Here is a 21,073-nt window from a genome sequence, read left to right as displayed (position 1 = left end):
CATTAAAGAGGTTCTCCTCATAGATAATATCTTGGGGAGTAGGATGAGGGTAATAATGCCTACTGGACCCTACATGACCCATCTTTTGGGTATTCTTATCAAAAGTTATTTTATTAATAGTAGAAGAAACAAAATTTTCTTCTATATCCAAAACATTTTATGGATTTATCTCATCATTCGAATCTGAATCTTGAGATATGATATTAAGATTTAATTTACTTAATTGACTATATAATATTTCAATGAAATCATTTTTGGATGACAATTGATCCAACTTAAAATTTGGAACATCCAAGGGAGGTTGAATAGATGGTATAATATGACCAGATGAAATATGTTGCTTTAAAGAAATATTCTTTATAGGTTATTTATCCTTATTTTTATTAGGATCTATCCTTGGAATATGGTTAAGGATATTTTTTGAAATATTCTCAATTCTAATTAATTGAGTGCCTATCGTCTGCAAACATAAATTTGTATAATTATTTTGCTTACCAATTTTATTAACATCATCTGTACGAACAAATCTGTTATGGTCTTCATGTGGTTTGATATAAGCCACAGTTTCAAGACTATCTTTCAGTTTTAAAGGTGTAGGTGGAGGATGAACATATGTCATCTCCTTATCATTAGAAGTAGTCAAATTCTTTTGATGAAACTCTAAAACACCAATATAATTATCAGTAGAGATAACATCTATTTTTACCTTAGATTTTACCGATTGATTTTGTAAAGGAGTAATCTTATATGGTAAATGATTATTAACTTGTTTAACCTGTTGATTAGGTAAACGAGGTTTTACCCTATCAATTAACATATCATTATCAGATAACATACCTTTGAATATGAAATAATCCTTAACATCCTGTTGTAGAGTAGCATGTTTAACTCTAGAATTAAGAATGTAATTATTCTGATACTCAAGACAAAACCATTTAGCCAGAGTAGTACCATAATCCTGGTACCATTGAAAATACTCTTGATAATGTTGAACAACAAGTTTCAATTCTGTAGGAGTAAAATATTTACTCAACTACTCATATTTTAACTTATAAAATTGATTTGTTTCATATGGTGTATAATCCATTATAGAACAAATTCCATCTTTGATGCTGTGGGAGATTCCTTAGCGTTCTGTCTATAAATACCATGTGGTATTTGTCGATTAGAGATACAAATCTCTTCTATAGATTAATTGTACTGAGATAACAATTCAGCTTCAGATACTGAATGCCTAGAATATTGTGGTATAGAGATCTTATAAGAAGATCTCGAGGACAAACTTCTAATAACAAAAGGTTTCTTAAAGTTTAATATAATTTCTCCTTCGGTTGATTGAATTATTTGATTTAAATCATTATTAATGATTGGCCATGGTTGAACAATGTTTCTGCAAGTCCATGAATTAGGAAATTGAATTTCACTCTAAGGAATCATCCTAGGTTACACTAGAAGTTTAAAGATTTGTATCAATTAACACAATTTTACCTAGTGTAGATTTATTCCTTGCATTAGGAGTTAAAGTTTGTAACACCTTATAGTGAATTATGTAAGTAATTCCAATCACTTCAGATCCAGGTAAAAAGTTGTAACCTTTAGCCTAAATTTGTAATGATAAATAATCATAAAGATTTCTATCCGATAAAGACAAACTTAAATTAGGATAGACATCAAAATAGACTGGTCCATGACAAAGACTAGTCTCTACTTCTCTCATAAGAGATGGTAAATAGTCTAGACATCTAACATCCCTTAGAGTTGCTTGAATACAAGCATTCATACCCAAAAGGGTCAAAGGTCCAAATGCAACCTGTATCAATCCTACATGAATAAATTTATAATTTTTCATATAAGGATATAAATCACGAGAATTTAATAAATTCAAGTTATTACTCATGTAATGTAAACTAATAGTTTGTTTTATATTTTTTACTACAATTTTACTGGTCAATTTCTCAATTCAGTTACCATATCTATATATGGTTTTGGGATCCATATTAGGAATCATCCATTTATTCATTTTATCCTGCGTGTCAAGATCATACTCGATTAATTCTTTGTTCTTAATTGAACTCATATCATCATTTGATGATTGTGCCATGGGTGTTGAGGTGTTAGTGCAATAACAGGTAGAGTATAATGAATTAAAATCATACCAAATAGTATTAAAACTATTCATGATGTAATCATTGATATATCGTCTTTTTCTCCAAGCATTATAAATAGTAAAATCAAAATCAAGAATCTTCAGTATCTATAATAGTAAAACCATGTCTGTCAATGCTTTACGGGGAGCAAACAGCCTAAAACGCATATCCTACTAAAACGGCACTGCATATATCCTACGCGACTTGGGTGACGTCCCAGAGTTACCATCATAAATATAAAGAAACAATAATGACCTAATGCTTAAACAAATAGTCTTGTATCATGAAGAATGAAATCAAGTAATCCTAATTTTTTTTTGCACGCAAGTAAGGAAATTTATTAATGAAAGGAATTGTCAAAGACAATACAAGTTACATTCTTTTTCATCTAAATCGATAGTAGGTCCTAAAGAGACTTTCTATCTTAGTAACAAAGTCTGGTCTACTAGTGCTCCATACTAAAGTGCCGGGCAATAAGGTAGACCCCTTCCTTGCTGCTGCATCCGCACTAAAGTTGCCTTCTCTCCAAACATGGGATAGCTTCTAGTGTTGTAAAAATGCAATTGCTCGCTTCCATCTCGCTCTAAAAATCCATGGAATTGCATCGCCATTGAAGGCCTTTACAGAACTTCTGAGTCGGCTTCAATCCAAATGCAACCCCAATTCATCTCCACCGCTTTCTCGGCTGCCATGACTATGGCTGTGCATTCAGCATGATAACTATTTACCCGACCGAGACCCTTAGCAAGAACCCCAACCACAACTAAATCTTTATTTCGGCATACTATACCAGCCCTGCCATTACTGGGAACTCCTTGGACTGATCCATCGGTGTTACATTTGATGACATTGCCCACTGGAGCGACCCAGTGCACTTCTTGCATCAACTGTGCTGGGGCACTTTTCACCTGTACATCAAGCCTATCAAGAATGCAAAATTCTTTCATGTCATTATATTTTTTTTCCTTGTGATAGCCAGCCCGAGACCTTGATCCCCTTAAGAACTTCTCTCTTAATGTTACTCAAGTGAATAGGAATGTCCTCAAAGTGTTCTCTGTTCCGAGTTTTCCATACTTGCACCATAATGCGGACTATGGCAGCGTTCCATAAGTCTTGAATAATAGTGCTTCTATCTTTTGCAACTCGCTGTAAAGCTTTAAAGTTATGCTCCATGAGAGTTAATTCGAACAATGATGTTGCCCATGCCCATATTTCTCAGACCTTGCTGCAATCCCATAACATGTGCTGTGCGTTTTCCTCCTCTTGATGGCAGAAGTGGCATCGTGATGCAATATTTACCCCTACCTTTTTCACCCTATCATCTATTAGAACCACCTTGTGCATAAGCTTCCACACAATGCAAGCTATTCTAGGGTGTAAATGCACTACCCAAAGCTTCCGATGCCAAGAGATCTTGTTCTTCTTTTGTTGATTGCTTCAAAAGCGAATTGTACTGAGAATGTTCCATCAGTTTTTGGTTTCCAAATTTGAACATCCTCTTCCCCACTAGGTTGTGGGATGGACGACAAGTCGATTCCTAGTTGATTGAAAACTTCAGATACTACCTCTGAGAACTTCCATTTATTGTCTTCTATAACATCTGCTAATTTTGCCTTGAAACTAGACCAGTTAACCTCGAGGAGAAGTTCCATGACTGATTGCCCTTCCCAATTATCTCTCCATAGGTCCACCTTGTCTCCTTTTCCTATGATCCATCCAGTGAATGGTTTTACATCATGCAAAGCACCTCTAAGACTTGGCCAAACCGATAAGGGGTTGTGATATGTGAGAAAGCTTCCATCCTTTTTTGTGAATTTCCTATTCATGAAGATACTCCAATCATTTTGTTTATTTAAGAAACACCATGCTAACTTGTTGAGTAGAGCTTTGTTCAGTTCCTCCAACCTTCGGATTCTGATCCCACCTTCATCCTTGGGTTTAGAAACACTTTCCCAATTAAGAGTGACAATCCATCTCTTAGTGGGATCCCCTGACCATATAAAGTTGCGTATGGCAGCTTCTCCTTCCTTGATGCTTTTCTTGGGCCATTTATACACTGACATATTGTGTATCGGTATACTTGAAATGATAGCCTATGCCATGACCACTCTCCCTTGAAAAGATAACATTATACCTGCCCACCCAGAAACTTTCCTTTTGATTATGTTGACTAGTGGTTGAATACATCTACTTGTAACTCTGCCTTTAAAGAGTGGCACTCCAAGATATTGTTAAGGAATCTCACCTTCTTTAATATAAAAAAGCTCCTCTACTTTCCTTTTCCTAACACTTGTCATGTTCCCCAGAAAAATCTTGCTTTTCTCTGTGTTAAAGAATTGTCCAGCTGCTTGTTAGTACTCTGAAAGGGCCAACTTCAGTCTTCTAAGCCCTCAGATGTCACCATTTGCAAACAGAAAGAGATCGTCTGCAAATAGAAGATGTGTAGGTCCAGGAGTATCTTTGATGGTCACCATATACTTCATGAGTCCAACCTGAAAATAGTGATTAATTCTTTTGCTTAGAACATCTTCTGCCAAGTCGAAAAGGAATGAAGACAAAGGGTCTCCCTGCCTCAATCCTCTTCCAGCCACAAAGAACCCACATGGTCCTCCATTTATCATAACCGAAAGCTTTGTACTGCTAAGAATAGCCTCAATCCAATCACACCATTTTTTGGAGAAGCCAAATCTCTGCATAAGCTCAGCAAGGAACTCCCAGCTTAGAGTATTGAACGCTTGTCCTATGTTTAACTTCAGCCCAATGTTACCGCCCCTTCTTTTATGGTCAAGCTCATTCATCATTTCAGACGCTAAACAGATGCCCGTGGAGCTATTCCTGCCTTTGATGAAACCTAGTTGTTCATTGCTAATCAACTTGGTTGCCATTAGTTTAACCCTTAAAGACTAGATTTTTGTAATAATTTTAAAAAGAAAATTACTTAGGCATACCGGTCTATAATGATTTATAGATTTGGCATTTGTTACCTTTGGTAGGAGCACTAGAAAATTTGAGTTCATACCCTGCGGCAGTTTGTTATCTTTGAAGAAAGAGATAATGGCTTTGCTGACATCCAGTCCCCTATTTCCAAAAAAGTTTGATAAAAGGTTCCTTGAAACCCATCTGGTCCTAGTGAGCTATTGGAGTCCATGTTAAACACAGGATGTTTGACCTATGTGAAGGTAGTTATTACTGAGATATTTACATTATCTTCATCAGTCACAAGCTTCGGTATGAGCTCCATCAGTCCAACATTGGGTATGACTGCTTGTGGCTTGTACTTGGCTTCAAAAACTGAGACAATGTGTTGTTTAATGTCTTGTTGTTGCTTAAGGATGGTTCCATCACTTTTCTGAATCTCCAGGATCAAAGCTTTATTCATTCTCAGCTTATGAAGTGCATGGAAATAAGCTGTGTTCCTATCACCTTCAAAGGTCTCACTAACTCTAGCTTTCTGTCACCATTGTGCCGCTTCTGTATCCAAAATACCATTAAGTTCCTCTTCTTTATTTAGTTCCATCTCTTGTAGCTGAACATTAAAAGGGTCCTCTTCTTGCTCTTTCATTATCCGTTCCAGATCATCTGTCACACTCTTTTTCTTTTCTTTGAAATCCCCGAAAGTTTCCCAGCTCCATATTTTAAGAGCTTCCTTCAACCTTTTGAGTTTTTTCATAACTTTTCTGATGGGCACATCCTCAAGGCATTCTTCCCAGCTCTGTTTCACGACCTCTTTGAGGCTCTCATGCTTTATCCAGTGCTTCTTGAATCTGAAAGGGATATTGTGGGGCTTAGGAATAGCGGTGAACCATCCTACAATAGGGGAGTGGTCAGAAAATCTCCGTTGTAGGATCTTGCTTCTCCATCTTGTGGCTGCATCTATCCATTTCTGATTAACTAAAATGCGATCAATTTTCTATACCATTCTTCTATCTCTGTGTCTTTTGTTTGACCATAAAAACTTGAAGCCGAGACTTGTAGTATCCATAAGAGCATTCCCATTTATAAAATCAACAAACTCATTTACTACTCTCTGACAAGGGAGCCTTCCCCCTTTTCTTTCTACAGTCGAAGTAACAACATTAAAGTCCCCTGCCACTGCCTAAGCTTCAACATTCAAACCCAGCTGACGACAATTCTTCCTATAGTGCTCTTCTTTGCACATAAAGTGATCTGGCATGAAATAGTGAGATAAGAAGATCACCAGTTTTAATAGTAATTTGCTGATGTGACAGATCAACACGATTTACTACAATTCTGTTCCTCCAAAAAACCTATATATTCCCTATTCTATTAGGAATATTATTATGGACAAAGTCCTCATTGAAACCAAACCTGCAAAGAAACTCAGGAGTCCTAGTAGGCAGAGATATGAGAGGTTCAGCCAAACATATAATGTCTGGTTTATGACTAGCTATGACATCTTTTAGGTAAGTGATTGATTTTTCCTTTTTCACTCCCCTTATGTTCTAATAGCTTATATTCATTGTTGGGTTATGGAGGTGAATCTGGCCCTTGTAGATGGAGGTGAGAGATCCTGCTCCATCCACTTGGACTTTGTTGCCTTCTTCTTTTGTGTCCTCCATGTTCCTTCTTTTTCAGCTCTCTCGGTCTCTTCTGCCTCCTCAGCCATGTCTGCCCAATAGGTAGATGCCAATAGCGATTCCGCTTCATTATAAACTCTGAAAGTATTTTTGGGTGACTTGAATGACGTGATGGGGTCGTTCACAGTTGCAACTACTAATTGTAAATAGTGGGAATCATCAATTGACCTTATCCCACAGCCAGTGTGCTCACCTTCATGAAGAGTGCCACCGACTTGATCCTTTAAGCTTTCTGATACAATAAGTTGATCGCCAGTGTTCACTGCCACTATTGACGTCCTTGCATTCTCGACTGGTCCAAGAGTTCCAGGAGTTTGAGTAGGACTACTGACAGAGTCTACTGTTTCACCAACCTCAATATCACCTGTGTGCTGAGTGATCTCTTCCAGTTTCGAAGTTGAGTCCTGAAAGATATCTCCTGGTTCTGTTGCGGATGCCTCTATAAAAATCCCATGGTCATCCTTTGTGCCACTCACTCCTGCATTCAGGACTTGAGTATTATTGTTCTTCTTCCTTCTATTTCTTTTATTTTTTTTCCTCTGCCATGCCTCGCTGATCAATAATCTTTTCGCTTTTTGCTCAGATATTACTCGTGCAATTGATCATTTGGTTTAGTTGCAGTGTTCCTGAATGTGTTTTCTCCGTTTCTTATCCTTCTCATCACCGTACATTTAGCCATGATATGACCTACTACCTTGCAGTGAGGGCAAAAATTTTGGCAATTTATCCACTTCCACCTCTTGGAAAAAAGATTTGCCTTCCCCTTCCTCCACTAAGATTTTTCCAGGGATAGACTTAGCAAGATTGATTTCAACCAGAACTAACTCGAAGAAACCGAAGTCTTGGTTTAAAGTATGCTTGTCAACACCTACTGGATTCCCAAGACCCCTTGCTATAGACATCAAAATTTCATAGTCCCAGTATTGTTGTCCCAGCTTTGGAAATTTCACCCAAATTGATGCTGTAGAAGTTCGGTGTACTGCTGGATCAAAATTAGGCGTCCATTTCGAAAATCAAAGAATTTGGTCACCAAACTTTTAGGGGTCTCCACCCCAAATATTTCTCAAGTCTTCTTCACAAGTTAGGCGTATCATAAAAAACCCCTTTCCCAAGGGAACGATTTTCCAATCTCCTTTCGGTTGCCATTTCTCCTGAGCTATTTTTTAAACTTCCTCCTAGTTTTATCTTCTAGAACTCTAACCTTCCTATCAAGCAGAATTTACAGTAAAGCAGTCCTCTTTCAACTGCATTTTGCGGCAGTCTAATAGAAGGGATGTTACCTTTCATTTCTGGGACTGGTAGATCAGCTACGTTTAGTTGTTGGGGTTGAGCACCTCTAACTTTGTCTACAAATGAAGCCTTGGAAGCCCCGGTCCCATCTTTCATTATATCTGTAGTTTCATGTACATCACTAGTACCTGTCTCACCAATAATAATGGATGGATTCTCAAATGCATAAAGATCCATGCTTGTTTGTTTCCCTTTCTAAACTCACACTGTCAACAATGGAGGATTTTACCAGAAAAGGAAAGAAACAAGAAGCTAGAAACGGATAAGAAAAATCTACTTAATATTTTTAACTATTCTAGGAAAAAAGAAGGCACTGGATCACTAGAGTAGCTTAAGTTATATCACAACTAGTCACCACTAAGAGAGTCCCTAATATATTCTTTAATAAGATACTATTCATAATACTGGAAAGGAAGAGTCAACAATATTTTAGGAAACCGGCGAACATTCTTGTTGTCGGATAATCGAACTTTTAGCAAGTAGTCCTCAAGTGTAACCCACATGCCTTATTCCTTAATCATATTGGGGCTATCCCTTACTTACATCTTTCTTAGGAAATACAACAATTAAATATAATTATAAAACATTTCCTCACCATTAATGCACTAACCTCAATTTAAGATGACATGACTCTAATATTTTACATACAAAGAGGGGATGGGGGCTATTCTCGGTTTATTCAATTTTTTGTCACATAGGAAAGATGTTAAAGAGTCAAAGTAGCCAAAACTAGTTGCCACATCAGCCCTGTCACTAAACCAGGTTCAAAATATTGTAAAAATTATCTACACCAATAGTCCAACACATACTTTATGTTATTGTTTTTATAATGAAACTTATCTTATAAACTCATTGGACACTTATGCTAAAATGTTTTGACCACTCTCTACTTGCCAACACCCCACATTTGTCTTCCATATTTGACCTCTGAAATGGAGCATAGTGAGACAAAAGTAATAAAATTGGTTGTTTGCACATGTGGCAAGTTGGAGTAGCACAGACAACTAGTATGGGGTGGCACTTAATAAAGGAAATCAAGCTCTATATTTGACCCCCAAAATGGAGTATGGTGAGTTTTCCACTTGATATAGAGCATGAGTTGGTGTGAAAAATTTGAGCTGCCCACTCGATCAACAAGTAGGATTATAGAGTAGCATTGAAGATACTGTTCGAGTCTATTTCTGACCATAAATATTTCTAACCATAAATCTCATCTAAGCTTTGAGATGCTCACCGGTAGTTTGTATTTCAAAAGTTGGAACATTTTTTCTGGATGTCCTGCTGGCTCGCTGCATCATCTCATATGAGTAAAAATTCAACAAATTAAATGCAGATAGCACATACATCAACTAGTGTATAATGTATAAGAACATATGTCCACAAATTGTGAACAAGTTCCATAAACTTTGTTAACAAAGGTGCAAACATTTTTTTTATGAAAATCTGCAGTTCATTACTCTAATAAAATAAAAGCGGAGAGAACTCCCCATCATACACAATTAGTTCAGATATAACTTGTTGTTTAGCCCAAATGGCTAATCCATTGGCTTCACTATTACATAATTTCGGACAACATCTAGAAATGAAAGAAAAAAAAGCAGTTGCAATAATTATAATGTTGTACGTCCACTGCTGGCTTCCGATCCATTGCCATTTGAAAACATGTTAACTCTCCCCCAAAATATTGTGGAGAGAAGTTAAGTCGCCCTCTAAGATCACACAATTATACCCTTATTGTCTCCCATAGCTTGCCAACTCTAGGTTGGTATAGTAGCAAATAGAAATCGTAAATTTGTGTAGGCATACCCACGCGACAGTCCTTGTGTCACACACCAATTAGTATGTTGCTTGCCAATTGGAGTGTCTCCTGTACTTTATACCCAAAAATAAAAGTTGTGTGCCAGTTGAAGTACATTTTTACCATTTATTTAGTTTTCTAATTTTCTCTAAAAATAAACGAGTTCGACGATATCGAGTACAACAATAAAGAAGTAGAATGGACTGTGATGGAGGAGAAGAAGAAATTTAACATTGGTAGTGGTGATTTTGTTTAAGAAAATTCATTGGAAGATTTAAACATATGCAACAAGTAATGTTGGAGAGGAAATCCATGGAGGGGGAATTGAGGGTGTTGACGATTCATATTTGGTTCAATATCAGCAAGTCAGCTATGACTGGACTGCGGTTCCGATAGACTTCAGCCAGTTGAGAACTGTTTCTAGCAGGGATCCACAACAAGTGTTAAATGTCGTTTTGGAGAACCAGATATGTTTTTAATTATATAATTCGTGTTTAATTAGTTTTAATACTTGCATTTATTTATTTGTTTTAAGTTTTGTTTCATTTCGCATATATCATGCTAGGTTATGTAGCCTTTCATCGTAGGTGCACTCTACGTTCAATTAAATTGTGGTGGAATCAGATAAAAAACATGGATGCATTTCAACATTTAAGAGATGCCATTCTAGCGACTCCCTTCGACCATCTAGTCGATGTACCTTATAATATAATAAGATTGATTATGCTGTGATCATTAGTTTAGTTGAGAGATAACCTAATTAAACTTTTCACTTTCCTCAAGGGGAGTTTGGCTTCACTCCAGATATTTGGTTTCTCTATGATTATTGGAATGAATATCGGATTAGCATGTGAGCCTTTAAAGTTTGATAGTAACATTCTTGGACGCATTATAGTAACATTATTAGGGTTTCTGCCATCAAGGTTGCATACATGATGTACACCTTTGGAGAGTGATACTAAGTTAAGTTGTCTTTTTTAGTACACTATGTATCACTTAATTTTGTGAATGGCACAACATGTCGATGAGTATGTCCGAGCTCTTTGTATGTTTTTTATGGCAAACTTGTTCTGACACCCTAAAAATCTCTGTTTAATAGCCAGCCGGTCTAATTTCTAGAAATATCTAGATGAGTACTCTCAACGATAAAATAAAAAAGAACATTCCAAAAGAGAAATAAAATAAATAAATAAACCAACATTTAAAACCTTTGAATTGAAAACTTGTCTCAAAGAAATTTACTACATCCATGGTCCATTAACAAATAATGAAATCTAACATTGGACACCAAAATAAATCTTTCAACTCAACTAAAGAACTCGAGACCCAGATCATGCCGAAACTCTAAGGACGCGCTCCATGGGCTAAAACCTTGCTCACTTGTAAAAAGAAAAAATGGATGTTTTGTACCATGAACTTTGCTGGTTTTATCAATTTGGGCAAAAAACTTTTTTTTGAGCAAATTGGGCCATGACCTCTCTTTTTTGTATTAGTTTGGGCCACCGTTACCATTCCGTTACTTCACATGCTTATGTGGCTTGTCGGATGTATATGTGTCCGACCAAATGTATCAGTGGGCATTTTGAAAAGCTATTTTTCACAAGCTCTAACTTATGACTCAAATGCAAGTCTGAATGCAAAAGTAGCGAATTTGATTCAAAATGGTGAGTGGCAAGTGCCTCGAATACTCAGGATACACATGCCAGAGATAATCCAAGAAGCTGAAGATGAGGTGGAAGTGTTCGGAGGGAAAGATAATATTGTCTAGACTACATCAGTGCATGGGGAGTTTGAACTGAAGGAAACATATCATTCTCTGAGGAGAAAGAGGCAACCAGTTACATGGTGGAGACTGGTCTGGTTTGCTAATAAAATACCAAGGCACTCTTTTATTTCGTGGATGTTGTTTGAAGATGGAATTAAGACACTGACTAAGTTAAAGGTACAGAAGGTTGTGGATTCGGATTTATGTGTGTTTTGTGGATAGAAGGCAGAAACAGAATGCCATCTTTTCTATGAATGTTGTTTTGCACAATATGTGTGGAACAATATGCTCATGAGAGCTGGGTATCAAAGAATCATGGCTACAGAATGGGAAGACAAATTGAACTGGATTATTGGGGCATGTAAAGGTAAAGGATGCAAGAAGGATGCACTTCGATTATGTGTTAATTCTTTTTTCTACTGGGTATGGAAAGAATGAAATGAAAGGATTTTTGAGAATAAGTTTCGCATTGCTTAACAGGTGGTGGAACTGATCATCAAAGATGTAAAAATAAAGCTTCATAGCATGGAGTTGAAGATGGAGGAAGACGTTGACAGAGCGAGATTCATGCAAATCTGGAATTTGGATGTGCAACCTATAGCGAAGGTACCTATCATTTGCAAATGGGAAAGAGCTGAGGAAGGCATCACTGTCCTAAACACTGATGGAACGCTACAGGGCATCATTGGAGGATGGGCATCACCATTGCGAGATAATGAAGGGCATGTAAAGGCAGCAACAAAAAGGAGATCTATATTCAACATTTGCACTCATAGAACTGGAAGGATTATATCAAGGCTTAAAGCTAGTGCAGCAGCATCACATCAGAAGATTGGAACCCAGGACTGACTCGACCAATGTTATCTCGATCATGAACAAAAGTAGTAAAGCACCATGGCCAGCAAGGAAAATTCTATCAGTGCACGCAGGAAATTATAGGCCAGCTGGAAATGTTTGCTATCAAGCATATTTATAGAGAATGTTATAAGCTAGCAGATGCTCTAGAATGTAATATTCCTTCTATTAGGTTCATTGAAGTTATCACTAACTCATTTTCTGAGGATATAAAGAAAATTGTATATGATGATGCTATGGGACAAACTTACATCCGATTCTAACTCACTTTTTTATTTATGAAAAGGGTACGGTAGGGGACCTCTCTAACAACCTCGCTTGCCAATCAAAAAAAAAAAAAAAAAAAAAACCCATTACCTTATCCTTTCCGCACCCTGGTATGCTGATATTGTGAACTATCTGGTGACTGAAGACACTCCACCCTTATGGAGTAGAACTCAGCGAAAGAAGTTTCTAGCTTAATTAAAGTACTATCATTAGGACGATCCATATCTTTTCAAATACTACCCGGACTAGATTATCCGACGTTGCATTCCAGACTGGGAACAGTCTGCGATTCTCTCTTTTTGTCACGAGCAGTCTTGGGGAGGACATTTTAGTACAAATAAAACTGCATCGAAAGTGTTACATTGTGGATTCTACTGGTCAACACTCTTTTGTGATGCCTTTGTTCATTGTAAAACTTGTGTTCGTTGCCAACATCTTGGTTGTATTTCTACACGTATCATGATGCCCTTAAATCCCATTCTCATAATGGAGATTTTCGATGTTTGGGGTATCGATTTCATGGGACCCTTCCCAATTTCTCATGGTTTCATCTACATCCTAGTCGCCATAGACTATGTATCCAAATGGATCGAGGCCATACCATGTCGTAATAATGACAACAAAACTATCGTGTGTTCCATAAAAGAAAACATTTTTTCAAGATTTGGTGTTCCAAAAGCCATCATCAGTGATGGCAAGTCACATTTTTGCAATCGAGTTTTTGAACATGTCATGAAAAAATATGGAGTAACCCACAAAGTTGCAACTCCATATCATCCTCAAACAAGTGGTCAAGTAGAAGTCTCTAATCAAGAGATTAAGTGTATCTTGGAGAAAACAATTAATCCAAATAGGAAAGACTGGTCGCTCCATCTAAACGTTGCTTTATTGGCATACATAACTGCTTTTAAAACACCTATAGGGATGTCACCCTACAGGCTTGTCTTTGAAAAACCTTATCATCTGCCAGTTGAACTAGAGCATCGCGCCTTGTGGGCAATAAAAACCTTAATTACAATCTCGATGCGGCAAGTAAAAAGCATAAACTACAAATAAATGAACTTGAGGAAATTCGAAATGATGCTTATGATCTTTCAAAATATTACAAAACCAACATGAAAATAATTCATAACAAGCATATTTTACAAAAACATTTTGAAATTAGTCAAAATTTTTTTGCTTTATAACTCACGATTGCATCTTTTTCTAGGAAAACTAAATACTCGATGGACTGGTCCTTTCAGGATAACTGCAGTCACCCTTTATGGGGCTATTACTTTAAGAAACCACAAATATAACAACACACTCCAAATAAATGACCAGTGCCTAAATTAGTTTCACGAGTTACGGTCTGTAGATGTAAAAGGAACCCTAATTTAAGATCTTGTCTATGAGGATTAAGTCCTTTTTTCCATGATGTATTCATTTCCCTTCCTTTCCATTCCATCTTTTTCTTCAAAGGAATACATCATTAAGGTAACCGGACCATCCATTTGGAGTGCGTGGTTGTAAGTGCCGGAGCCTTACTCCATGTATATCTCGCATATTCTTTGTAAAACAATTTTTACTTTTCGTTTGAGTAAGTGTGACCCTATGTAGCGAGTATACAATTTTCTTTTTCTTTATTTTATATTTCTTTTTCAAAATAGTTTTTCCCTATTCTCTTAATGCAAGATTCTCGATACATCAATAGTTATGTGATTTTCCAAAACCACGGGTAATGGATTCTACGCAGACCAACCCCTAGAAAAATACAATCTAGGGACGGTTTGAGATCAATTTTGCTTATTAAGGATTACCTATATCACCGTGTTATTCCCACGGTTCAACTCACGTAACTGAAGCTCTGTCTATCTAGATTGGGTTCGCCTCAGAGGCAACACAAAAGTTGCCTAAGATCACCTGTTATGGTTTGTTTTCAAAATTTAGAGTTAAGAATCACTGCTTTTGAGTACAATAAGTATCTTTATAATATCCCTACATAGTTTTCAAAACTTGAGGATATAAAAATTATACGCCCTGGAATAACCAAAATGATACCAGATCAACGTATAATTTTATCTTCTTGTCAAAACCTCTATATGGTTAGAGATATATTTTGTTTGAAAAAAAAAAAAAAAAAAAGATGAGGCATCCTCAAAAGCGAATTAATCAAATAGTGTAACCCAAAGTGATACTATTCTATGTTTAATTCTATCATTTGTCTACACCTCTCTATATTTGTCTTGAGAATCTAACGTTAAAACACTCAAACTTGTACAAATTTTCAAAAATTTCCCCCCTTATTTTTTAAAATCTTCAAAGCTACCCCTTTTCAAACTCTTTTAAAAACTCTCCCAATTTTCAAAAATGTCTTCTGTTCAGAACAAAAACTCTCCACCTAGCAAGACTAGATATATTAGTTTCAATGATCATATCCAAACACTTCCTAGTTAGATAACTGCAAGTGAAGATATGGACCTATATACCAAAAACCGTTCCTAGTTTGGGTAAGAGTTCATACGCATGTAAGAGATGCGCTATGCGAGAAGGCTGGTGCTCGAACTGTCAAACACCAACCTGCCTCGGTTTTCAACCTCATAGTGATAATTTAGTTTCTAAGGTTGTCATGTGTCATACATGTCACACCCCAAATTTCCAAAAAATTTAAAATAGGGAATTATCCAAGATATAATTATCTCAATCATCACCCTATTCAATAATCTGAAAACCCAGGATGAAATGAAACCCTAATAACATATTATCAACCACAATATTAAAATCTGAGCTCAAATTTAAACCAAAAGGAACAATCCTTCAATCACATTATTAAACTACAAAGAAACAAACCAACTATATTCATTCTGTCTCAAAAACAAAACCGTACACTTCAGAAAAACTTAAACCATAAGACTCCAAGAGCAAATCCAAATCACGTGTCCTCATCCACTGCACTCCACCATCTATGTTTCCAAGAACACACCCATGTTGCAAAACAAAACAAACATGGGTCAGCAAATTGAATTTGCTGGTATGAGTAAGACTAAAAATATAAAATAGTATAACAGTATGCTCAATCTTTCCAATCGAGAAATAAACTATTACAATCATTTCAACTTGGAAGACAATTTAGTTCCGTATTCTTAAAACGGCATGCAATTTCTTCCCCAAGTAAGATTTCAACCCCCAATATACATTTCCAATAAATCTTATATAACAGTATTCATCATTCTCACTTTCCAAAATAACTCACAATATAATTACCACTTACATTCCATTTATTACATACACACATGATAACTTATTTAAATATGAGTTTGATACATTTTACCTTTAAGCCAGTACGTCGTCTTAGGGTAGGACAACGTCTCTTCATAAAAAGTTAATAAGTCTTACCCTCCTACAAAACAAAGTTAAATTTCCCAAATGTAATCATTTATAGTATACATCTATTTCACTCTCACTGCAACCATCATGGGTATATAATCTGACATAATATATCGCCAATATTAATATTCATGTCACACCACCATATCCATTATATCATAATATATCACCAATATTAACTAACATTCATATCACACCACTATATCCATCATATCATAATATATCACCAATATTAACTAATATTCATATCACACCACCATATCCATCATATCATGCTAACTATATTTACATTCCTTCGTAAGAAATTATATGCATCATATCATAATATATCACCAATCATATCCAACAACTCACTCATACATAAAGCCAATATTTTACTTAAACCACTTGTCTATTTATGAGAACGGAGAAAATATCACAACCAAAGAGTACATCCATCCCTTGTGAGTATCAACTCACACAAACCACGTATATATTTCTCATAAGAAATCATGTACTTTATAATACATAAATATTCATATGCAATAATCACACATAAAATCAATATTTTACTTTGTTTATTAATTATCTCATTGACTTATTTATTAAAAGACACAACCTAACCTTTAGTTCCTACTCCATGATTTGCACTTCCACTACAAGAAAACAGGTTTTACGCCACAGTCCAAAACCGTGGGAAAACCGTGGGAAAAGCCTTTTTCCCACGATTTTGGACCGTCGCAGGACCGTGGGCCTTTTGTGCGTCGGGAGTGATCTACCCACAGTCATGACCGTGGGGAAAGGTCAATTTTTCTTACGATTTTAGACCGTGGGAAAAGGTTACTTTTTCCTACGGTTTGGGTCCATGGGAAATGATGTTTTTGCGACAGTTCTAGACCGTGGCAAAGTTCTTTTTTTTTTTAAAAAAAATATTGATATTTTAATTCTTGGGTCAATTCACCCTTAATCAACAGAAACATACCAATCACCTAACAAAACTCCCATAACCATCCTACACCTCAAAATCACCATTTCCATTCATCCTGAAAGATAGAATTCCATTAACTAAATCATACAATCAAAACCTAACTAATGCTAAAAATATTTATGACTAAACCGTATTTTTGTTCTCATTCTTCATGAAATGAAAGACAAATAATATAAACAAGAAAGAATTCTTCGAAGAACAGGTAGACAACCCTTGGGCAAAAGTGCTTTCTTCGTTCTTCCGCCATTGTAAACTCATGTGAACTTCTCCAAGTGCTACAATGTCGATCCTGAAATCTGTCATAGTTCAACACTAAAGTATAAGAACTTAATTAGTACGCCAAATACAAACACGTAGATGTCTTGACTATGCCAAATCATCATAATATCCAAGATACCAAGAAAATAACGTGAATGGGAACATTATTAAAATCAATAAGAATAACTTTAGTTACAAGACATGAATAAAAATCTAATGTAACTAATATCCAACCCAACTCAGTAGGTATTTGAAGCATTAATAAAAATAAACTGAAATAGAAAATTGGGCTTAATATACATGGCTAGCAGCATCTAGTGCATGGCTGTTACATAGTTATGTAAGACTGAACAAGTTCAACAACCCTTAATGTATTGCTAAAGCTATTCCCAACAACTTGTTGCAAGGAAAAAGTTTTACTAAAACTAACATTTACAAAGTATGAAATTAAATCTAAGACAACACTTACCCTATTTGAGATCAAAATGATTTCTAAATGTGCTACGTTAGTGTTGTGGAAGCCTTGTAAGTAGCAGTAAGTAATAAAGGGCTCTATGCCTACCAAAGTAAAGTATGAAAATTGTGGTGGAAGTAAAACAAGGCACGTAAGCAACTCAAAATGTGCTGGTAGGTTGGGAGCACATATGACTACATGAAAAACTCAATAAATGGTTAACAAAAACTTAAGAACATGAAAAAATATACAAAACATATAGCATAACACATGAATGACATTAAATAAGAGGCTTTGGTTTGGCCAATTGATATGCATGCAACTCCTGCTCATGCAATTGACAGAGAGTCACATTTGATTCCTTACAACAATCCTGGATGGATTGACACCACCACCACCATCTATATGTTAGGACAACGCCTATGTAGTACAAATTAATGTGGAAGGTCTCTCCAAGCAGATTAGGTCCACTCAACTCTCTACTAACCCATCCTAAATACCTTAAAACAAATAACTCATCCCCATTATGATACTGATCAGCCCTTTCTTCACTTAAACTTAAAAAGGATTCCCATGTAAGCATTGATTGTTCAAATTAATTAAGTCCTCCTGTCCACTACTAAGACTTAAGTTAAAACATAAACCTTTTCATAGGTAAGTTTTTATGGCTCCCACTTCAATAAAGCTACTGCATATTCTTATACAAAAATCATGTATATAACATCAAGAATTTGTGATTTTACATTGCATATGATCAACAGATATAAAACTTCCTACTGCTCATAAAAAATACAGGTTCACGAATATAATATGTTGTGAATTGAATGGGTCCAGTAGGTTCATGGCTTGTGTCAAAACTTTCATAAAGCGATCAATAATATGTAGAAATAAATAAAAGTGAACCTAAACCAAACCAGCTCTAAAACAACATTCACTTAAATCAACTGAAACAAAGAAGTAAAGAAAGAATATATATATAGGACCTGAGTTTTCACCCCAAAACATGCTTCAACCAAATCTCGCATAGATATATATGGGAGGGGTAGAGCCACTCAACCCCAAAAGTGGAGTATATCATAAATCATGGGCTACTTATTTGAGGAGATGATCGATCTCCCTGCCATGGAGATTATCCTTGCAAAAATCAGCTCATTTGAAAATTTCCTTTATTTTCAATTCCCCCTTAACCATTGCTTATATAGCTATATAGCATAGTTTATCATCAAACAACTTTAAACCAAAGTGGTTAACAATCAGGGTGGGTTTTCACTGGCATATGACATTGTGCAGAGTCAAGCAATGACATTCTACTCTACCCACATCAGTAAGCCATCCAACGGTCTCTATATTTTCTAATCAGCAAAGGGGACATCTTCTAAAGATGGCAGGCCTAACTAATATCTAGTATCACATGATATGGAATTGCTTGACCTTTTATTACACACTATTTGATTGGTGATAGAATGCCATTAGTTGATGACCATTACAAATAAAAATGACATAAATCAGATAACGAATGAAAATATTATTAATTACATAAAAACATACATTAAGCAATCGTGCAATATACTGGCATAAATACCATATGTTGCTTCCTTCATGCATAATTAATGAAAACAAACTACCAAAGTTTCAAATGTCCATCCTGCACACTGGATGAGGTCGACAATTCGTATTAGTCCACCTTTGTCTAACCTTCACTATATGTTCTAGAAGCTATGACCATGCTATGATAGAAGCTTATAACTATTTCACCAGCAAGGGCCTTAGTATCACATCTCTTTTTGAAAAATTGCTTGTGGTAGATTAGTAAGAGTTGCACTCCACCTATATAGGTTCTCTAATGTAGCATTAACCTGAGTTCCACATAACAAATAGCAATGATGTAATACAGGTAACAAAGTATTCTTATATTTCTTTTCCTTAATTTGACATATATGTCATTAAAGTTAACTCACTACGTAAACAACAACCTAATAAATTAGTTTGATTCTTGAATTATAGAATGGGCTTGACTCGAGGGAAACACAATGTTCATGGCAAACTTTTGTAACATTTAGTGAAAACTTTCATGCTGGTTAGTCTTATGAATAGCTCAACCAACTACTTCATGATTTCCAAAGGCAGTAGACATTTACTAACAAATGACTCTATTTTCAAACAAAAAAAAAATATAAATGACCACAAACTGAAGGAAAGATTGACAAAGCCAACATTTTTAAAACACAATTTGATAAAACTGATTCATAAAGGTGAAATTGGGCACTCACTTACCACTCTAAAGCCCTAATGCACAAAATTTCAAAACATTCACACACTGCTACTGAAATTATCAAAATCAATAGGGAAAATGAGCAACAAAGTACCTCTATCACTGTTAATAGCATCAAAATTCTATCTTCAAACAAGCTTCCAGCAAGAACACGATGACTCAATTTCAAGCATATCTTGTAAATCCAAAACTCCAAAAAATAACACTAAATAAAAAAAAATGTCGTAAATAAGAGGAAACCCTAGTTTGGAGAAAGAGAGAAGAAAGTTTTCGTTGGTGTTGCAAAAGGTTGAAGGACAACGATGAGAACCTTGGAAGACTTCAAGAGACAATTCGTTGTTTGTGAGTTTGTGTTTTTTTCTTTTCAATTTTTGAACTATTATTCAATGGATCTGTTCCTACGGCTTGCAGTGGTGTAAAGTAACTTTAACCCATGGGCAACCTTTCACACATGAATCCAACGACTAAAATTGTCGAAGCAGCTACGGCCTAAGTTGTGGGATGGCCATAGGTAAAGGTTGCGGGTTAATGCCACAAACAATAATGAATAAGATAGGGTGGAAAACCATGGGAAAACATGCAATAGATTGTGTCTGTGGCTAAAAATTCCGGGAGTCCGTGGTCAATAGTCTGTTTTCTTGTAGTGTTCACACATTTGCCAAATCACACATATCTGTGTGCCTCACGCTTACCGAGTACCACTACAAGACATATGTCCCAAGCGGGGATATCGCCTCCAGGAAATATATTTTCATCTTGTAAACTTGTAACTTGTGAGTCACAACCATCTCTAGGCTTTCCATACATATAATCACAAAGCCTCCTTTAGGCATAACAAAATATCAGGTCATTCATGGCACATTCAATGAATACCTTGGGTCATTCCCACCACATTCAAGGAATACCCATCATAATACTAACAGGTCATTCATGACACATTCAATGAATACCTTAGGTCATTCCTGCCACATTCAAGGAATACCTATCATAACATTAACACGTCATTCATGGCACATTCAATGAATATCTTAGGTTA

Source organism: Coptis chinensis, chromosome 6 (genome assembly GCF_015680905.1).
Source record: "Coptis chinensis isolate HL-2020 chromosome 6, ASM1568090v1, whole genome shotgun sequence".
NCBI classification, from domain to species: Eukaryota; Viridiplantae; Streptophyta; class Magnoliopsida; order Ranunculales; family Ranunculaceae; genus Coptis; species Coptis chinensis.
Note: the sequence above shows the minus strand (reverse complement) of the source record.